This window comes from Lagopus muta, chromosome 18, assembly GCF_023343835.1.
Source record: "Lagopus muta isolate bLagMut1 chromosome 18, bLagMut1 primary, whole genome shotgun sequence".
Lineage (NCBI taxonomy): Eukaryota > Metazoa > Chordata > Aves > Galliformes > Phasianidae > Lagopus > Lagopus muta.
In genome coordinates this window covers 4126234-4144961 of record NC_064450.1, presented here as the reverse complement: position 1 = coordinate 4144961, position 18728 = coordinate 4126234, and the positions used below count along the sequence as shown (strand labels likewise).

General features: G+C 50.7%; 1 long non-coding RNA gene and 1 other non-coding gene across 2 annotated transcripts; both read left to right on the top strand.

Annotated features, from left to right (window-relative positions):
• Positions 1-10164: 10164 nt before the first annotated feature.
• Positions 10165-13263, top strand: LOC125702125 (uncharacterized). Its single transcript, XR_007380459.1, has 3 exons — positions 10165-10481; positions 12493-12541; positions 13125-13263. It is a non-coding gene; the product is annotated as an uncharacterized LOC125702125 (long non-coding RNA).
• Positions 10581-10749, top strand: LOC125702385 (small Cajal body-specific RNA 16). The gene has a single exon (XR_007380567.1). It is a non-coding gene; the product is annotated as a small Cajal body-specific RNA 16 (non-coding RNA).
• Positions 13264-18728: the final 5465 nt, after the last annotated feature.

The window sequence follows — 18728 nt, the reverse complement described above, 5'->3', positions numbered from 1 at the left end:
TTGCAAGCAGGATGATTTACTCCCCCCAGGGCAAAATCCTAATGCTTCCTGTAGCAGTTTAGGGATGTTGGGTTGTGCCTCCAGATCCTGGCTCATTGGTTAACTTGCTAATATACAGGAATGGACAACATGCAATATCAACACCCGGAGCCCAGTCTGTAGGATGCAACTTGAAGGCACGAAGAAACTTTTTAAATGCCTCCAAACAGTGTTTGGAGCAGTTCAGCATTTAGCTGAGTGATGAGCAGCAGCCTGCCTGCCCTGTGTGCTCACAAGTTCCCCCCCCCTCCACAAAAAGAAAAAAAGAGAAAAAAAAAAAGAAAAAGAAAAAAAGAAAGAAAAAAAAAGAAAGAAAAAAGAAAAAACCTCCTTTGTAAGGATCCTGACTGCAGAGAGCTGCTGACATCAGAGCCAGACACTTTGCACTGTGCTGGAAGCAGCAATGTGCTGAGAAGGAGAGAAAACTCACCCAGTGCTCAGGAGTAACAGCAGGCTGCTGGAGCAGGAAGGGCAGCAAGGAAGGGTTGCATTTGTTATCCTTGCTGTGCCTTTCATTAATGAAATTACAGAGTGGGCATTTTTCTCTCCTTCTCACTGTTTCCCTGTGTGAGACTTCACGTTTCTCTTTGCTGTGGGGCTTGGCCAGCCCCAGTGGAGCCCACTATGTGGTATCAAAGGGGGAAATCGTGTTAATTATCCAAAACTGATGGTTTTGGTGATGCGTGGAGTGATGGGTGCTGCATGGAGAGCTGAAAAGGGACAGTGACCATGTTCAGCCCCTTCTGTCCTAGGGCTGTCCCCAGTGTGTGCTGTGGTCTGGCTGCTCTCCATAGTCTCCCCACTCCCAGCAGAGCTGAGCTGGGCACCGGCTCCTCTTCCCCTGTGAACAAATAAATCTCTTGGCGGATGATGCTTCTGTGATGGATATTGGCCGTGATCCGAGTAGGGCAGGCGATCATGTTCAATTATTTCATTAGCAAGCTGTGGCTCATCACCAGGGCTCAGGTCGGTGCTATCACAGCTCTCGGCCTGTGGATGGGCTTGGGGCTGGGCTGGGTGCCTGCTGCTGGCCCTGGCCACCTGGCAGCTGCTTACAATGAGGCAATTTCTTCTTTTCTTTATGTTAAACACAATGTAAATGCTACAGTCGAAACACATAAATTGACGGTTATGCATTTGTTGGGAAGTTGCTCTCCCTGCATTTGGAGTTTTTGCCAAGTTCCTGCCCCCAGTTTTATTAGCAGCACCCCCTGCACATTTGTCACAGGGAAGGAAAGAGAACACAAGTGACATTTTTAGGCCAGGGCCAAGGATCTCACTTGTCAGGCAGCTCCACCACTGCCTCCTTGCATTTGCTGCAGAGGAGCTCGGGGGCAGAGCCTCCTACATGTGCTAAGTGGGGGGAGAACCCCAGAACCATCAGTCACTGCCTTTCTGCCCTGTTTGTCTGATCACCTCTCTCCCAGACAACCTGCAGCAGCCTGCAGGGCTCTCAGACGCAAATTCCTCCATCCCGGTGGTGTTCACTCTGTCCCTCAGGAGGTGCTGCAGGGCAATGCAGGAGCAAAGTGTTTGCCAAAGAGCTCGGAGGCTGTGCATGCTCTGCAGCCCGAGCAGTGATGGAAACACATCTGCAGGCACAGTGAGCTCATGTTCTGCTTGCTTTGCACACAAAGCCAAGGGATGAGGAAATCCATGTGGGGCTGGGGCTGGCAGGACCCACTGGGACCTTATATGGGGGGTAGCGGGCTCCCCACCCAGCCCTGCTCCATCTGTTCATCCTGCAGCGTGCAGCCCAGGGGCTCACACAAAGCACTTCTGGTTTCCTGCCACCCTTAAATGAAGCTGGGACAGAGCTGAGCATCCTTCAAGGGAGCAATCGAAGTGGGGAAGGGAGTATGTGGAGGTCCTTAATGCTGCCCAAAGACAAGCAGCTCGGAGGAGAAGATGAAATCCACCCCATTAGCAGGGTGGGTGCTACACATCGGGCAGCACAGTACCCTGAAAGAGGGTTTTAAATTAAAAAGGCATGTGTCAGGCTCAATAGCATCAGCTGGAGGGGCACACACATCAACAGTTCATGGTGATGGTGTGGAGCAGGGAGAGTGTTTTGCAGGCAAGGAAGCTTCTAAAATAAGAGATGTGGAGAGATGTGGTGAGAGTGAAGCCCTGAGGACCCTCTACTCCCTGTAGCTGCAGGGAGGAGGAATCCCTCTGCCAAACCCTGGGGGTGGCCACTGCAGTCCCCAACTGAGACTGGGGCTGTCCCAGTGCTGGGATGCCCACAGCGATCACTGCTTGCTCTGCCACCTCCACCCCAGCTCCACAGCCCTCTCCTTCTGCACACGCTGGGATTGAAATTGCTCAGCCCTCCTCCATCTCCAGGCTGCAGAAGAGAAAAATTGTCTGCTGGCTGAAGTGGCCCAGCACTAATAGAGTAAGCGGTTCTCTGTGCCATCAGGACACGGGGTCAGGTGGGAGCGCTGGCCGTGCAGATCATTATCGGAGCACAACGATGCCACGTGCATGACCTCCCTGCTGGCAGGGCTCCGCACGTCCCTCTCTTTCTGCTCCATTTGAGTGTTGCTCTTCACTCTCCCAGTGCCCGATGTCCACTTACGGCCATGGAAGGCTGCAGCACTGCCCCCGATGCCCCACGGGGTGCCCAGCAGCACAGCTCCATGCATCCAGCACAGCCCATGCCAGGCGCCTTTGCTCTGCACTGAGCCTTCAGCAGGGCGGTATGGAGGGGAGAGGCTGGAGCAGTGCCTGGGGTCTCTCAGGTAGAGCTCTGCTGCCGAGGGCAGAGGATGTGTTCATTAAGCCAAGCTAATCTTTATTTCCAAGACTATTTGCTGTGATTGGGCAGTTTATTCTCCGCTCCAGCTCATCTCCTTTGTCAGGTGCAGCGTGAGTCCAACTGTGCTGTGTGAGCTGCGTGGATACGGGGGGAGAACTTCTTTATTTGCTGGGTACATTTCTTTGTCCAATATCATTCGGGGGAAAAAAAAAAGGAAAGATTTTTCTCCAAATGAAATCTGCATGGGCTCTCATGGGGATAGAAGAGCCGGTGTGAATGGGGAGCTGGGGCTGGGGGTTTTGTTCTGCTTTCTGCTTCTTCCTTTATTTCCATGAGGGGTAAAGCAGCAGCGTCGCAGCCACAAAGGCAGCGGTTTCCTGGAGCAGAGCCAGGCTGGTTTGACACTGTGTTCCCCTGAATGAGGAGAATCAAAATGGTAAAAAAAAAAAGAAAGAAAAAAGAAAAATTCCAGCAGCCACCACTCCTGCTCCAGCATCGCTAATCCAACAGCTGAGGGTTTATTTGTACTGAGTAAGCTGAAGCGAGCAACTTAATTCCCCTCTAATTCTCTTCTGAAGGCCTCAGAAAAGCTTAATAGCTGTTTTCCTGCATTAAATTAACTCTGACTCAGCCTCCAGCTTTCCTGGGCTCTGTGGGTTTGGGGGGGCCACGTCCCATTTCTCCTTCCCTGTAATAGGGTCACCCCACCTGGGACAGCCAGCACTCACCCACACGGTTCTTCGGAGCCTCTCAGAGCCCCTGCAGCTCTGTGTGGTTCAACACACCGCAAACCCATCCATTATTTACGGCAGCAATGTGAGTTATCCCACCCCATCCCTGCCCTGCTGGGTGCAGGCTGGCTCTTCCCAGCCGATGAAATGAAATATCTTTTAATCAGTGGGGACCTCGGGGTCGATTTATGGGTGTCAGCACCGCAGAGCTCTTCTACATTTCAGACACTGTTCATCAGGATAGAAATGGGCTGGGAATGGCGCTGGTTGTGAGTGAGGAATGGAGCACAACGTGGCTGGGGTTGTGAGAAAAGGAAGACCCAAATTCCGTTGAGGTTGTTTGGCAGGAGAATGGGGTTTTAACCCTCCTCTAATTAGTATACCTCACGTGGACCTCCAACCCTACAGCTAGCGGCATTTGATTGGTAATTTGATGTAAAGTGCCATTATTATTAACTAAGAAATGGCAGCTATAGGAGTTGTTTGCAGGGAAAACAGCTGGTCTTGATGGGTTTTGGTGAGAGAAGTTGGGGAGTCAATTCGAGCCGGGGCCCCAGGGAGCTGGGGGGGGTGGGGGGTGGTTATCTCTCCAAGGCAGCAGCAGCCTCCACTGACACCTAGCGGCTGCTCAGGGGCGAGGAATTCATGTTTGGTCTTCTTAGCCCTGCGATTTGGAAATACAGAGGCACACCTCCGGTGGCTGCGGGGTGTCGCTCCTCTCCCTGTCTCCCTGCTCCTCCAGCAGCACACCTGCACAGCAGAGGCTGTGGTTCTCAGGCCTGGGGCTGTCCGGGTTTCTCTACCGAAATGACCAAACGTGGTTCGCTTTGTCACTGCTGAGCCCTGGTTCTGTCTCTTTTTGTTTGGCTTTTCTTTCTCAGTCGACACATTTCTGAACTTTCCTCTTGAAGTGACACAAGACCTGACTCAGACGCCATGCTGCTGAATATTATTTATGCTGTAAGATGCTATTTAACAGGAATCTTGCTGATTTTTTTCTTCCCACTGAGTGCTCTTATCATTGCCCAGGGTGATGTGTGTGTGCTCCTTTGCTCCCATCTCCAGCACCTGCTGGACATGAGATCAACCCATGGACCCCAGAGGCTCTCACTGCTTCTAGTTGTGTTGGGATTACGAAAGGTGAAGCTCCCCGAGGAGCTGACACCTGCCCAGGCAGCCCAGGAGCTCCTGCCCCATATCCCCATGTCTCCATTTCAGGGGTTGGCCATCCCCAAAAGACCACAGCCCCTCTTTCTGCATCTGCCCTGGCACTTGGCATTCAGCTCTCCACCATCAACCACACAGCACATGACAAACCCCTGATCTACAGGGCTGATTTTCAAGCAGATTAACTCTGGAGTGGGTCTGAAGCCAAGTGCTAAAAGATTTCTGCACTCACAGAAGAGGGAAGAGTTTGCCAAGGAAGTCGGAGCCAGCAGCTACTGGCAGGCGTGTTCCCATCGCTCATTGTGTCAGAGCCTGGCATCCTAATGCCCAAGGTGACCAAAGCTTGAAGACAAATGCTGTTTTCATGGGATAACACAGCTGGGGTATTGATCTGGGTCTTGTGCTTTCCAGGGGCTGTTTTTATTCCTAGTTCTCTTTTTCTCCTTACCACTGGGATGAAGAAAATAAATCTTCAGCTGATGGTAGCAGGAGAGAGAACCTCGGTGCCTCCCAAGTTCTGATGGGGCAATTCCCTTTTCTCAGCTCATCTCTACCTCCAGGTCCCATTATGGGATATGGGGGGCACAGAGCACTGCTGTCCCATTCCTCCCAGTGCCCAAGGGCACGCTGTCCTGAGCAGTGTCACATGCTAAACCTCTTCCTGCCCCACAAGGCATGGATGGCTACTGCCATAACCCATCCTGGCACAAGCACTGCTGGAAAGGCTGAGCATGAAGAAAGCGATATTCCCCATCTCTTCAGGTGTCGTCGTAGCTTTCAGTGCTAATTATTGCATGCTTTAATTCATCCGTAATTGATATAATCTTCAAAGCTTCAATATATTTTGATCAGATGCTTCTGCTGTTGTTCCCTTTTCCTTTGAACTGCTGTGAGGAGCCTCCGGGACCCCCCAGCTATTGCTGTATGTTTGCTTTTCATCCGCTCGCTTCTCTTCCCAGAAACAAACAATACCTCAACATTTTCTTCTTGAAAATTCTGAGAAGAGAAGGGGAAAGGGTTATTTGTCAAAGGCCAAATTCCTCAGTGTCTTTCTTCCTTTTGATCTTCTCAGAGTGATGCCAGGGATGTCAGTGCAATGCCCCCACAGGTGTTGGCCATGCCAGGCGATGCTGCAGTGGCACAGCACCAACCCCATGCTCTGCACCTGTAGGGAAAAGCAGTGACTTTGGGATCATTTTTTTGCTTCTCATCTTTGCTCCCTGCTGGAGCTGATTTATCCCTGCAGCTTGTGCAGCTACATCCGAGCAGGGCACGTCTCGCTGTTGTATTACAGCAGATTGCTGTAAATTATCAGCTTCTTGGTGTCAGCCCAAGCCCAACACAGCCCATAAAGCTTCCTGGCCGTGATACTGCACCACAGCACGGCAAGGCCAATGGGAGAGGCTTTCAGCTCAAGGGGGATTTAACCCAGAGCGTCCCATCCATGTCCCTGGGACCCCCAATGGGCCCTGAGCATATCTGTCCAACAAGACATGGCCATGAGGGGATAGATCCATCCCAGCTGCCACCATCCTCAAGCCAGCTCCAACACCCATGGGTGGGCAAAGTGCCCTGCAGTGTGCTTGGTGCCTGAGGCTAGAAGGATTATTACCAGTACTGTTATTTAGTAATGATTATCCCCAAGCATAAAATCAGCAAGATGAAAATTCAGAGGTCTCGGGGCGAAAGCACAGCCTGTTCCATATATAATCTGTAAGTGATGTGTGCACCAGTGTGGAGCACGAGGAGAAGGGGATCTCATGAGAGCCACAAACACCGGACTTTTAATTTAAAACTATCCTTCACTGACTCGAGCCTCTCTCCCACCAGCCCATTTTTTATCTCCCCCTGTGCAACAGTAATCAGGAGGTAACAAGGGAGAAGGGGAACGGATCGTCTTCCAGCGCTATCTGGCTGATTCCAGGGCTGTAAATTATAGATATATATGGTACAAAGGAGTCCTGGGATATTAATTTCTGTTGTTGAAAATCACAGCTCCTCTGCTTTAATTTACTGCTAAATAATAAATGACATTGTGAGATACTCAGCAAAGATAAAGACGCCGAAGTAAATCAAAGAGCTCATAAGCACTTACGGATTGGTATATCGGTGTCGTTAAGTGGCTTATATTGTTCTCGCCAAGCAGGCGTTTAACCGATGTTATCTGCCACAGTAAAGGATGAACCTGTGAATCAAATGGTTTCCTGCAAATGGCCATTTGCATCGGCAGGATTAGATGAAGATGGGTGTTATCCCCAACATTTGTAAGCATACTTGGTGCTTGCTGTCAGCCTGCAATGATTGCAGGAGGACAGGGTGAGTAAGGGCTGGTGCTGTCATCCTGCCCTGCAGGCACACCTACAGCCAAGAGCCGTCAGCTCTGTATCCAGCTGTGCTGCTGGGAGGCATTGGCACCTGTAGCATGCTGTGGAGCTGTGCCCCTGCAGGTGGGCAGTGGGTGGGGGACCCACTGTGCTTTGGGGTCGGTGTCAGCTCCTGAAGGTGTCTTCATGCTGGGTATCCTGATGATGTGAGCTATCACGATGCCCACCAGCACCCTCTCCCCACAGGGCATGCTGGCACTGGGATCTGTGCTGGACATATCTTCCAAATGTGAGATGGGTGAGGGCATCCCTGAGCATGGCTCCTGCCCCAGTTCATGTTGAGGGTGGAAGATGTACCTGGAGTGAGCATCTCTGAGGGCCTGGCAGAGCTGTGTACTGACAGCCTTGGAGAACATAGGGGAGGCCAAAAGGAATTTTAAGGCATGCTCCTGTACTGAAATGTTCCTCCCCTTCGCAAATCATCTGGAAAAGCCCCAGCAGCAGCAAACCCCATGGCAGCTTTTTCCCAGTGCCTGCTGACCTACAGATAAGCTTCAAACCCCTTCAAACAGATGGTGGTTTCCAAGTGCTCGAAATCTGCTCCTAAAAAGGCCAGAAAGCAGCGAGTCAATGTTTGCAGGCACCCCATGCTCCTCGTCATGGAGCTGACAACCACGTGTCCCAAGGTACATCTTGCACTGGGATGAGAGATGGTCCCCATCCTTGGGAGTCACAGTGCTGTGTCCCCTATTTGCTGTGCTGCAAACTAGGAGGACTTGACCCAGGCTCCTGCTGTTTCTCTTTGCTAACACTGTTGAAAGACAAGGCAACTCCAATTTGCCTGAAGCCATTCTGTTACAACACAGCACTGCAGGGAAGGTCTGTACAGAAAACCATGTTTGACAGTGAAAGCATTTTGCTGGAGTACAGCATGTGAAAAACAAATTACTGTGGCATAAACGAGCAAATCTATCATCAGAAGGAAGAGGAAGAGAGAATTACTTTAAGGATCCACGTACAAGACTGTGACAGTAATCATATAACGGCCCTTTGAATGTCAAGGGGGATGAACATGGTTTAATAGTAACCGAAATGCTGCCAAGCTGGGAGACGTGTAACAGAGCAGATGGATGGATAGATCTACCTATTATCTGCTCCCTGGAAGAAAAGGAGGGGGAGATAATTCAGCTTTATGCTTGATCTAGTGTGTAAATCTCAGAGAGGTAATGTTTTCTTTTACCAAAGGGAGAAACAAAACAAACCAACAAACAAAACCAGAAAGAATGTTTGTTTTCAGAGCCAGACAGCACCGGTTCAGATATACAAGGAGAGGTATAACATTTTGAGGAGGCTGCAGCCCTAGTGGTGTTACACTGAGGGATAGTGGCCTTTATCTAAAAGGTAGCAATAAGAAAAAAACAGATGGACCCTTCAGCAGGGTCTATTGTGATAGGACAAGGGGAAATGGTTTCAAACTTAAAGAGGGGAGACTTAGATTGGATATAAGGAAGGAGTTTTTACACTACAAGCAGTGAGGCAGTGGCACAGGTTGCCCAGAGAGGCGGTGGTGCCCCATCCCTGCAGACAGCCAAGGTCAGGGGATGGGCTGTGAGCACTGATGGAGCTGTGGGTGTCCCTGCTCAGGGCAGGGGTGGCACCACATGGCCTTTAGGGTCCATTCCAACTTAAACAGTCCTACGATTCCAAAATTCTATGAAAATGAAAGCACAGGGCAAGGAAGCTGTCACTCAGAGCCAGGCAGCAGTGGGCTTCATTCAGCAGCAAAGAGAAAAGGTGAGGAGGTGTGCCCTGCTCTCAGCTTTGACCAGACGTGGGTTGGGCAATGGAGGTTGTGTCTGTATGGAGCAGTGTCCAACCAGTGCACCTCACTGCCAGCACTGGGTGTTTGCCTCTGCTGAAAACCAAAGGTGCATTTTTGAGTAATTAAAATGAAATCAGCTGAACAGACCCTTTGTTCCTGCCTTCACTCCCCTTCACATCACTGCAGGTGTAACAGAATGCGGTCAGTCCTGGTGCTGAAGCTCAGAGCCCTTTGACCCGGCTGGAAAAGCCCATCCATGCAGTGTGGATGCCAGGCTGCCTGTGAGTAAATGGCATGATTGAGGAACCTCGAGCTGTGCTGGAAGGCTGCTCTCATTCAGCCCCGATTGGAGCCGTCAGAGCCACTGAAAGGGAAGCACAACTCACCATAAACAGGGCCTCACAAGCCATAAGCACGAAATCAGATCTAAATATTGATTTACTCCATATAAATACATGTGCAATTCCAGCTTCTGAGCACACGGAGATTTAATGCTTTTTCAGAAGCACAAGACTGAAACGAAAGCTGTGTTGCAATGCTGATCACATCCTATGCTTTGTGTTTGCCTGAGCAAGTCCCCCCTTTTGGTGCTCTCCTCCTTCATCCCGTGGGGCAGGTTGGAGCTCCATACGCTCCCTCTGCGTTGGTTCCCCCCTCCCGTGTTTTTCGAGCCCACCCCTAGGCCTCACTCAGGCCTGCATCGGGCCTGCGCGTTGCCATAGCGACGAGGCGCTGGCTGCCTACCCCTTTAAGAGCGCTCCTGGAGGCCGGAAGTGGCTCCGTGCGGCGCTCTGGTTTTCGCTTCGTCTCTGTGGTTTTCCTGCCTTTCTGCTTCCGGTGGCGGGCATTGTGAGGGGCGGCGTGGCAGGGGTCCGGGCCTGGGGTGGTCATAGGCGGAGCTGGGAGTCATATTGAGGGCTGGAGATAGGAATATGGGAGCTGGGTTAGTCACTGTGGGTGGGTGAGGGTGCAAAGGTTTGGGAAGGAGGGGTCATGTAGGGGTGTGAGGTTAGGGTATGGGTATGGGAGGAAGGAGAAGGCGAAGGGGTTGTATTGCGGTCTGGGGTCAGGGTATGGGGGGGTGGAGAGTCGTATTTTGGGCTGGAGATGAAGATACAGGGGTTTGAGATGGTCAAACGGTGAGCTAGAGTTAAGGGTGGAGGTAAGGGCTGGAGTAGAACTAGAGGGTTCAAATTGGGGTCTGCCAGTCAGGGTAGGGGAGGTTCAGAGGGTCATATTGGGGCTTGGGGTCAGGGAATGGGGGCCTGGGGTAATACTGGGGCCTATAGGTGAGGGGGCAGGGGCTCGGGGGGTTTGTGTTGGGCTGAGGGGCAGGGCGTGAAGTGGAGAGAGGAAGGCTTGAGTAGGGCTGGGGTGTCATTTTGCAGGCTGGGGATCAGGGTTCATGAGGCTGGAAGGGAGCACAGTGGGCACTGAGGGGCAGCAGGGTGCTGTGAGTAGCGAGGCTGAGGGGAATAGGGACCATGAGGGGAGGGTACGGGATGCAAATGGACAGGGAGTGTCCCTTGAGCATCATGTGTCATGGGATCTGTGGTGGGGGTTGCTTCCAGAAGAAATACAGCTCCAGCTCATGGCAGAAGATCACTAGGTCTTCTTGGGAAGCCAGCATTCATCAGGTGAGTGCGACTGAGGCAAGGCCAGTGACTCATGCACTCTCCCTGGGTGGGCAGCAGCCACTCAGGAGCCTTTCATGCCCACTGGTGCCATGTAGGCTGAGGGCCTGGGGATGGCTGCTGGCGGCTGTGTCTCAGCCTAGTGCCTGCTGGCCTCACCCATGGCCCAGATCAACCCCCAGAGGTTCCCCTGCTGGGTTCCTCCTATGCAGTAACAGGTGTGAGCATCCATGCAGCATTCTGATGGTCATGTATGATACTGCACACAACGAGTTGCTGTCTTCAGCTAAAGCAAAGTTTTCTTTACAGCTTTAGGATTAATTTTGTAATGTGTACTGCATCTTTTAAAAGCTGTCTTGTGCTATTCAGCTGTCATTGCCCTTCCTTTACAGGCAGGTTTTACATGTGGAAGGTAGAATTTAGGTACATGGGTGATCATTATTTTCCTCTTGATTTATCACAGGTACTATCTAATTCCCAAACTTTATTTCATGTAATAGGGAGTACCGATAGGCTGGTTCTTTATTTGAACAAACCAAGGTTCTGTTGAAAGCTGTGTACTTTGCCCTCCTGTTGCATCTGTGCTTTTCTTTAGTGTTGACTTTTTTTCTACAACCAAGGAGTTCAGCTGAGGTCCCAGCTAAGGCCCTTGTGTGCTCTCACAGGTGTGGGGCAGGCCTGGATTGGCAACTGGCACCCAAACAGCCCAGACTTCTGAAAAAATAATAAAAAAAAAATCATTCACCACCACTAAAAAGGCACTTAATTGTTTATTTTTGGTGTCTGGCAGCTGTGTGTGGTCAGAATGCTATAGGGAAGGATTTTAAAACAAGCAGGGGTTGGGGTGCTGTTTTTATGGATTGTTTTAGTTGATGCTGGTGCACAGAAGACAGGTCTGTGTGGGGCAGTGGTCTCCAGCTTTAGCTGGCTTTCTTGCTAAAACCCTGACTGGGTAATGGGCTCTGTTTGAAAAACACTGCACAGTGCTTAGGAAATCTCCATTTTAATTTGCTTTCGTGTGGCAGTAAAGCAGTCCTAAGGGGTTTCTCTGAGGCAGCTTACTGTGTATGAGCTGGAGCCTTTTGGGCTTTTGCAGGAAGCTTGCCTGGGATCACGAGAGGAGCTGAACTGTAGCTGTCATTGCTATTACCAGCCAACAGCAGGGAGGGCCAAGTTCAGCACGACTGAGATGATAAAAGTCAAATGCTCATCTCATTTTTCTTTAAGGGATTTGAACAGAGCTGCCAGATGTTTAGCAGGGCTCAGGAGCAGGCAAAGGGAACTGCAGACATTACTGGATGCCTGCAGACGTGGGGCACTTCTAGTTAAATCTGCCCAGTTGCCAGCAGCTATTTGAATGCATGGGGCTATCCTTATTGGCCATGCCCAGGGGAAAGTCCTACTTTGAGATGGAGACAGACATCAGGTCCTCTGGTCCTCCTCCACAGCAGAGTTGAAATCAAAGCTTGTATAGATTTGTGAGGTGATAAAGTAACTGCCTTCTTAAATGACACGCACCTTTGGCAAAGTGTTTGTTTCATCAGTGTCAGACAGACACATGTTCAGAATAACCTTGCTTCAGAGTGAGCCAGGCTGCCTGCAGCTTGCAAGGTACTTGTAGATAAAGCATGGTGCTTCCCAGCACCGCATTCAGCTGATGGGCTGAATGCTTATTGCTTTTTCTCACCTATGTCAACTCTGTTTTTCTTGCAGCCCTCACCTAACATAGCAAGTATTGTACCTGATGTAAAACTGTAGCAGTGATGCAGTTTAATGTCACCCTTCTGGTCCTCTGTGGACTGTAAGGTGAATTTTGCTGCCTTTTGACTTCAGCCAACAGTGACAATTGTGCTTGGATTCAAGTCCATGGTGGCTCAGTGAGGATGGGGTTTCTTTTGGGAGGGAGACTGGCACCTGAGCTGCTGCCTGGGCTCTTGTCTGAGGCTTAGAAGCAGCAGCTTGCAGTGTACACATCACTAAGTACTGTGCTTAATGCTTGCTGCTCTTTATGTAGGTGTTCCTGCTGACCATGGAGTGGCTGCTGAATCTGCACCCTCGCCAAGGTAACTGAGCTAAGCTGTGCTCTCTGCACACCAGATGCAAACTGTGTGCTTGGAATTTGAAGTCAGTCCTCCCTTTGTCTTCTAATGTTAAATTCACCTGGGCAGAACTGTCTGACAGTGTCAGGCTGCAGTTGGAAAACATTTCACTTTTGTGCTGCTGCAGACTGACACCCTTTGTTCAGCTTATTACTGGAACAAGCATTTCCATTTCCCTTTCCCTTCACTAATGCCACTCTTGCCTGGGTTACAAGTTGGTATTTTCTATCACCTGGGCTTCAGGACAAAGCACGTGGGACCCTAGGTAGAGTGATTGCAAATAACCTGATCTCTGTTGCACCTGGAAAAAGTTGTTTGTCTGAGTGAGGATTTTCCTGTCAACTAACTTTTAAATGACAGAGTATTTCCTCATTTCAATGAATGTGCAGCATAACCATTTGCAAGAGGGCCCTGGGTTGCAGGCTGCTCATGGAACACTTATTTGCTCTGGTGCCTTGGCTCGCACGCTGAGCAGCCCTGACATCTGTGTGCAGCTTTCCCTGCAGTATGCTTGTTCTGCTTGAATGTCCTGGTCATTTCTTTTCAGGTGGCTGAACCGAAGATCTGTCTGCGTTATGGTGAGAGTTCTGCCCCTGCAGTTCCATTTGTTTATACCTGTGTGGTCTCTTTAGGCTGTAGAAGGTATTTTTGCCAAAGTAGATGGTAAATGTGAATAAATTCCAATTCTTCAAGCTGACTGTTTTTCTTTCTTATTTAATCCCTGCTACTGTGAATAATGTAGGAAGGATTTTAACATGTTGGAGGTGTGCATTTAGGCAAGGAGGCACGTAAAGCTTTCTCCTGTGCTGACACCTGTGTGCAGGGCAGCCACGCTGGAGGGTCGTGGTGCTTTCAAGATCTCAAGGAGTGATTCATTCCTGACAGCTGCTAAAGCAATCCTGAAAAATGTGAGAGCATGTTTGCAGTGTGCCAAGCTCTAGTCTCCGCTAGAGGGTGTGAATGTCTGCAAGAATGGTTGTGTTTCATTGAAACTGGGAGACTTTGTTTAATCAGATGTGCAGGCAGTCAGACTGTGGCAGGATTATGTTCCAGTTGAAAAACTGCTCTCTGTGTTGGCAGCAGCCCAAGTTACATCTGCTTTATGTAACCCATCAGCTGCACTGGCTGTGAAGCCCATGTGATGCTCAGCCCTTGCCATCGTGCATCCTGTCATGCTCTTGAGCAATGTGTGTGTGTGTCCGGGGGGAGGCAGCTCTGCTCTGCGTTTGGTGCTGCTTCCAAGTTCCCTTTCCTTTCATCTGAACAGTAACATCTACCCTTGCTAAGCAAGCAGCAAACAGTAAGTTTTCATTTGCACTGCAGAGAGCCTGGCTTTTGGGTTTCTTCTCATAGGGGGAATTTTCACTGAATTTGCAGTATTCCCAATGCAAATAAAGCCTGAGGCTGGTGTGCTTTGGAACCGTGCTAGCTGCTGAGCTGATACAGGCTGTGTGTGTGCTTCCCCCGTGCTTGGTGCTTATGCAGAGCTCATCTCACAGTGGACACGCTGCTCCTTAACTCCTTTTGCATCTGCAAAAATAGTAGCACTCTCTCTGGAGGTTTTAATTCGGAGTAGGTCAGCAAGAAGTTGGTCAGTGTTTTTTCCTAGCTCCTGCTGGGAGCTGCTGTGTCACAGTCATGTGCACCGACTGCTGAGAACGACCCCCAGCTCACCCAGGTTCTTGCTGCAAAAGCAGTGCAGGACTGAAGCTGATGGATTGCACTGAAGTGCTGCTCTGGTAAAAAGCCTCTTTGTGCAGCTTTCACAAGGGTGTCTGCCTCCAACGTGGAGAGTGGATTAGAGATTGCAAACAGCCTTAATTTGAGGAAAGCACAATGGAGTTGGGAGAAGTGGGTCACTTGTGTATTTGGGGCTCTGGAAACTGCAAATCATGCTTAAGGGTCTTAGTTGCTCATCAGCTGAAGTGACTCTCAAACTGCACTGTAAAAGTGGTGTATGGGGGTCAGGAGCAGTGAGTGCTGTAGCCCTGCTGTCTGAAGGCCCACATGCCCTGGGAGAATGGATGCACCATGTTTGTCACTGTGTGGCTTCCCTCCAGCTGCTGTGAGCTTCCTTGTGCTTGGGAGAAAATGAGGCAGCTCGCACTGTGCAGGTGGGGCACAGGGGCCCCGAATGGGTTGGAGTCCTGCAGATGAGTGAGGGCATTGCACTGAATGCCTGCCACGTTGGCTCTGCAGACAGGGTGTTTTTTTCAAGCCAAGACATTCGCTTCAGGATCTTGTCAATCCTTCTTCCTGGAGGACCTTAGATTGGGCTGGGCATCCCTTTGGGTGCACCTCTGCCCCTGATCCAAGCACAGCCCCAAAGCAGTACCCCACGCTGACTCTCCAAGCACACCCTGTTTATTTCTCTTCCCTAGTCATGAAGGAAGCTGTGAGCAAAGTGCTTTGGTCACCCCCGTAGCTCAGGGTCCGTAGGCACAGCCCCACCACCTGAGCATGATGCAGTGTTGGCAGAGCCCTGGCTGCAGCATGTGCCCTGTTGAGCCATGCACTTGCTTGTGCAGCCTGCAGGACGTTCCTCCCTGAGCTCAATGTAGGTCTCTGAAGCAATGAGTTATGCTTGGATGTGCTCCTTGCTTGGAAACAGCTCCAAGATCTGCAGCAGCTCTAAGCCCTTGCATGTGTGAGTGGTGCAGCATCCCCCTGAGTCCCCCAGCCCTGGCAGCTCTGCCTGGCTCTGCTCTGCTCCTTCTGTGCCATTAGGTCCCAGGGCAATGCCAACACATCCAATTATTTTCTCACTGTGCCCTACTGCAGCTCCTCCTGCCAGTGCAGGGATTGGAGCTGCTGCATTTCTGGGGCTGCCTCCCCCAGCACTGCTCAGTCCCTCCATGTTTGAGCAGTGAGGTCATGCTCTCCTCATCCCTTGGCTTGAAAAAGCTCTACCATTGTGCATTGTGTTTTTGCATGGGAAATTGGGCTCGATTGTCAGCTCTCCTGCAAAGTGAGCCCAAGCACAGAGGCTCGTTGCAATCTCCTCTCATGTTTCTAACCACAGAGCTAGGTTTTCCCATGACTTCTTGGTGGTTCTGAATGCAGGATACTATGTGCACTCAGCCATGTGGCAGCGTCCATGGGGAAATGCTTGACTTCTCAGCCCATCCAGATAGCAAGCTGCTCTGGGGAAAAGTAAAACTCCAGGACAGGACTCTTGGACTTCTCTACAGTAACTTTTCTTCTGACACAGAAGGAAGAAGGAAAAAAAAGCCCTATCTACTGGAGGGATCTGTCTGTAACAGCAGCCATACCTTTCTGCTATGCTGGCAGACACCGATAACCGACTGTGCCACAACAGCTTGAGGCTTGATAAGGTTTGTGTTGGGTCAAGTCTGTGTGATCTGCTGGACCAGAGCTACCGTGTTCTGGTCCTAGTGGGAGGTATTGGGATCTGTGAAGTGGAAAAGGAGGAAAATGCTGGAGAGCTGGAATGGGCAGTTGGCTTTTCCCAGAGCTGACCGTGAGCCCAGTGGGTTTTGTTGGCTGAAGCAGTCCTCAGGGTTCCCAGCTGTTGGAGTTGAGATGTCTTCCATACTGGGAACCCAGCTTGAACTGAGCGAGAGGCAGCCTCCTTCCCTGATGTTCCATACCCAGTCATCCTCCAGGCAGGGCTTTAGGAGGTTGTTCACATTGTCAGCATGAGTGCTCTCCTCTTAAATGACAAATCCAGGCTGCAGAGCCTGGGACTGACTCCCTCCTGCATCCCTGGGCAGAAGGAAGCTATTTGGGAGCAGCAGGGTTGGGATGTCAAAATACTGAGTGTTCCTTAGCCTTGATTCTGCTTCCAGTGCTCTAGAATTACAGCTCCTTCCTTCTTACAGTGTGCCCAGGTGGTTCTGCTTCCACCTCAGCTGGCACAGGAGCAGGTTAATCCCACTGGTGCGTTACACAAGCAGTTGGACTTTGCATCCTAGAAAAGGAAATGTCTACTTTTTGCTTGGAGCTACAGGAAGTGCACAGAGAGCTAGGGCTGCTCCTTGGGGCAAGCAGCACCACCTGCTTTGCTCCTTTCCTCCCTCTCCATCCCCATGGAGAAGCTTTGGCTGCTCCCTTAAGGTACGCATCTGGGAAGAGGGTTAGCAAGTGCTGCCCTGGGCCAGAACCCTTTCCTCTCAATCATTAGCTGAGGTTTCACCTTTGCTGACGTCTGTCTGTGCTGTTGCACCGGGCCCTGGGCAGGAGCTGGTGCACACAAGGATCACAAGCTGGGCTGAGTTCAGTCATGATGGGCTGCAGGCAATTGAAGAAAGCTTTAAAAACTGTTCTCTAAGGTCTGGAGTTAAGAAATCTGCCCTGGCTCCAAATTCTGGACTATCCAGACAGAGGTGATCAGGCTTAATCTGACAGCTATTTCTTAAATATTTTAAAAGCTGCCTGGAATAAACTGAATGCTTCCGAGTAGTGACCTAAATTCCACTTGCTGTAAATTTCATTAGAAAGTGGATTTGTGTGCCTGCCAGCAGCAAGCTGCTCTGCAGCTCCATTGATCCGACCAAACCATGTGCTGTGCAAGCGCCTTCCTCAGCAGATTTGTAGGGAGCTCACTGCTGCATGCTGCCATTCTAAATGTTGCTCCTCGCTGCCTTCTTCCTTTCCTCTCATTTCTGTCTTCCTGGTGCAAGTGCATCATGTGTTTATTAATCACTTGCATCGTTAGCTGTGCATCCTTCAGCTAGCTCAGTGTTGCTGCTTCACATCCTGTAGCAGGCAGGCAGTCCTGTGGGGTGCATGGGCTGCCCAGGGATGCTGCAGGGAGGGCACCTGCAGCTCTGACACCCCTTAGAGAAGCCTGCTCTCCTGCTGCCCCGAAGAGCTGTTTATCCTTGTGCAACCACGACTTGGCGCTTTGCGGGAGGTGTGACGGCAGCACAGATGGCACACAGTGAGAACTGATAAGGAAAAGTGCCTGGGGACACCTGGTGCTGCCAGAGCTGCAAGCTCGTGTCCCCAGGCGGGGGCACACAACTCATTGCAGCCCACATGCCCGGGCCCCAAGGGGTCCTGGGCACGGACCTTCTTAGTGTGGCACTGCTGCCCCTGTGAAGGCCCTGTGGAAGGGCTGTGGCAGAGCAATGTGTTTTTCAGTGCTGGGCACATCACCACGGCAGCAGTTGTCCTCTGCAGCCGATGAGGGGGTTAAGCAAAAGATGAAATTTTTCTGTCTCCTCCTTGTTCTTTCTGATCTCCGCCAACAGAGCTAAAGATGAGGGAGGATTTTTAATCTATATTTAGGTTTGGAGAAATTGCTATAACTAATCGGCTTTAGGATATAGGGCTCTCTCTTCTATTTTATCTCTTTTTTTGTCAGTAGGACCTTGTCATGTGGCTGTGGGCTGCTCAGAGTTTTCCGGGCTCCTTTTGTTTTTGGTGGAGTCAATGAGTAACCCACCAAAATAACACCTCCAGCTGTTCCTCCTGCAGCTGCTGGGCTGAAGACTAATTACCAGGTCCTGCTCCAAATGCTGCTTTGCATACAGAAGTGCCAGTGAATGACAACAGGGGGAGGAGGTGGCAAAGCAAGAAAAAGAGTGTGGTTTGGGGAGCTATTTTTAGCCTTTGCAAGCCAAATGTAAAAGGACCCTTAGGCTGCTGGTGTCCTGCTGAATCTGATCATATGCACAGTGTTGTTCCCATGGCACACTGCAGCAGCCGCTGTGGGCTGGGCAGCTTTTTCTTGGCTGTTCACTTGCCTATGTTTAAAACCTCTGATGTTTGAGCAAAGCTGTGGTGATGTGTCTTACATCCATGTGCTGTTGGGTTTGGGAACCGCCTGTGTCTCTGTGTTGCTGGATGTGCCCGTGCTGCGTGTTTGCTTGGAGTGGTGGCATAGGGCCCAAAATGTCCTTCCCCACTGATTGAGAGACAAAGTGAGTTTGCCAGTCCATGTTTTGCAGCACTGGGGATGGGGGGTTTTGTTGCTGGGCTCTGCTCATGGAGCTGCACTGTGACATATGGACCCTTTTGTTTGACTCAGACACAGGCTGGTTGTGACCAGAAGCAAAGAAAAGGGCAGCTGTTCATTAGCTAATTTGAAATACTTAGTGGTCACACATCAGTCTGCAGCTACCAGCTTGAAACCACGACTGCAAACAGGCTTTGTGTGCTGGAGACCATTGCCCTTCATTAAACC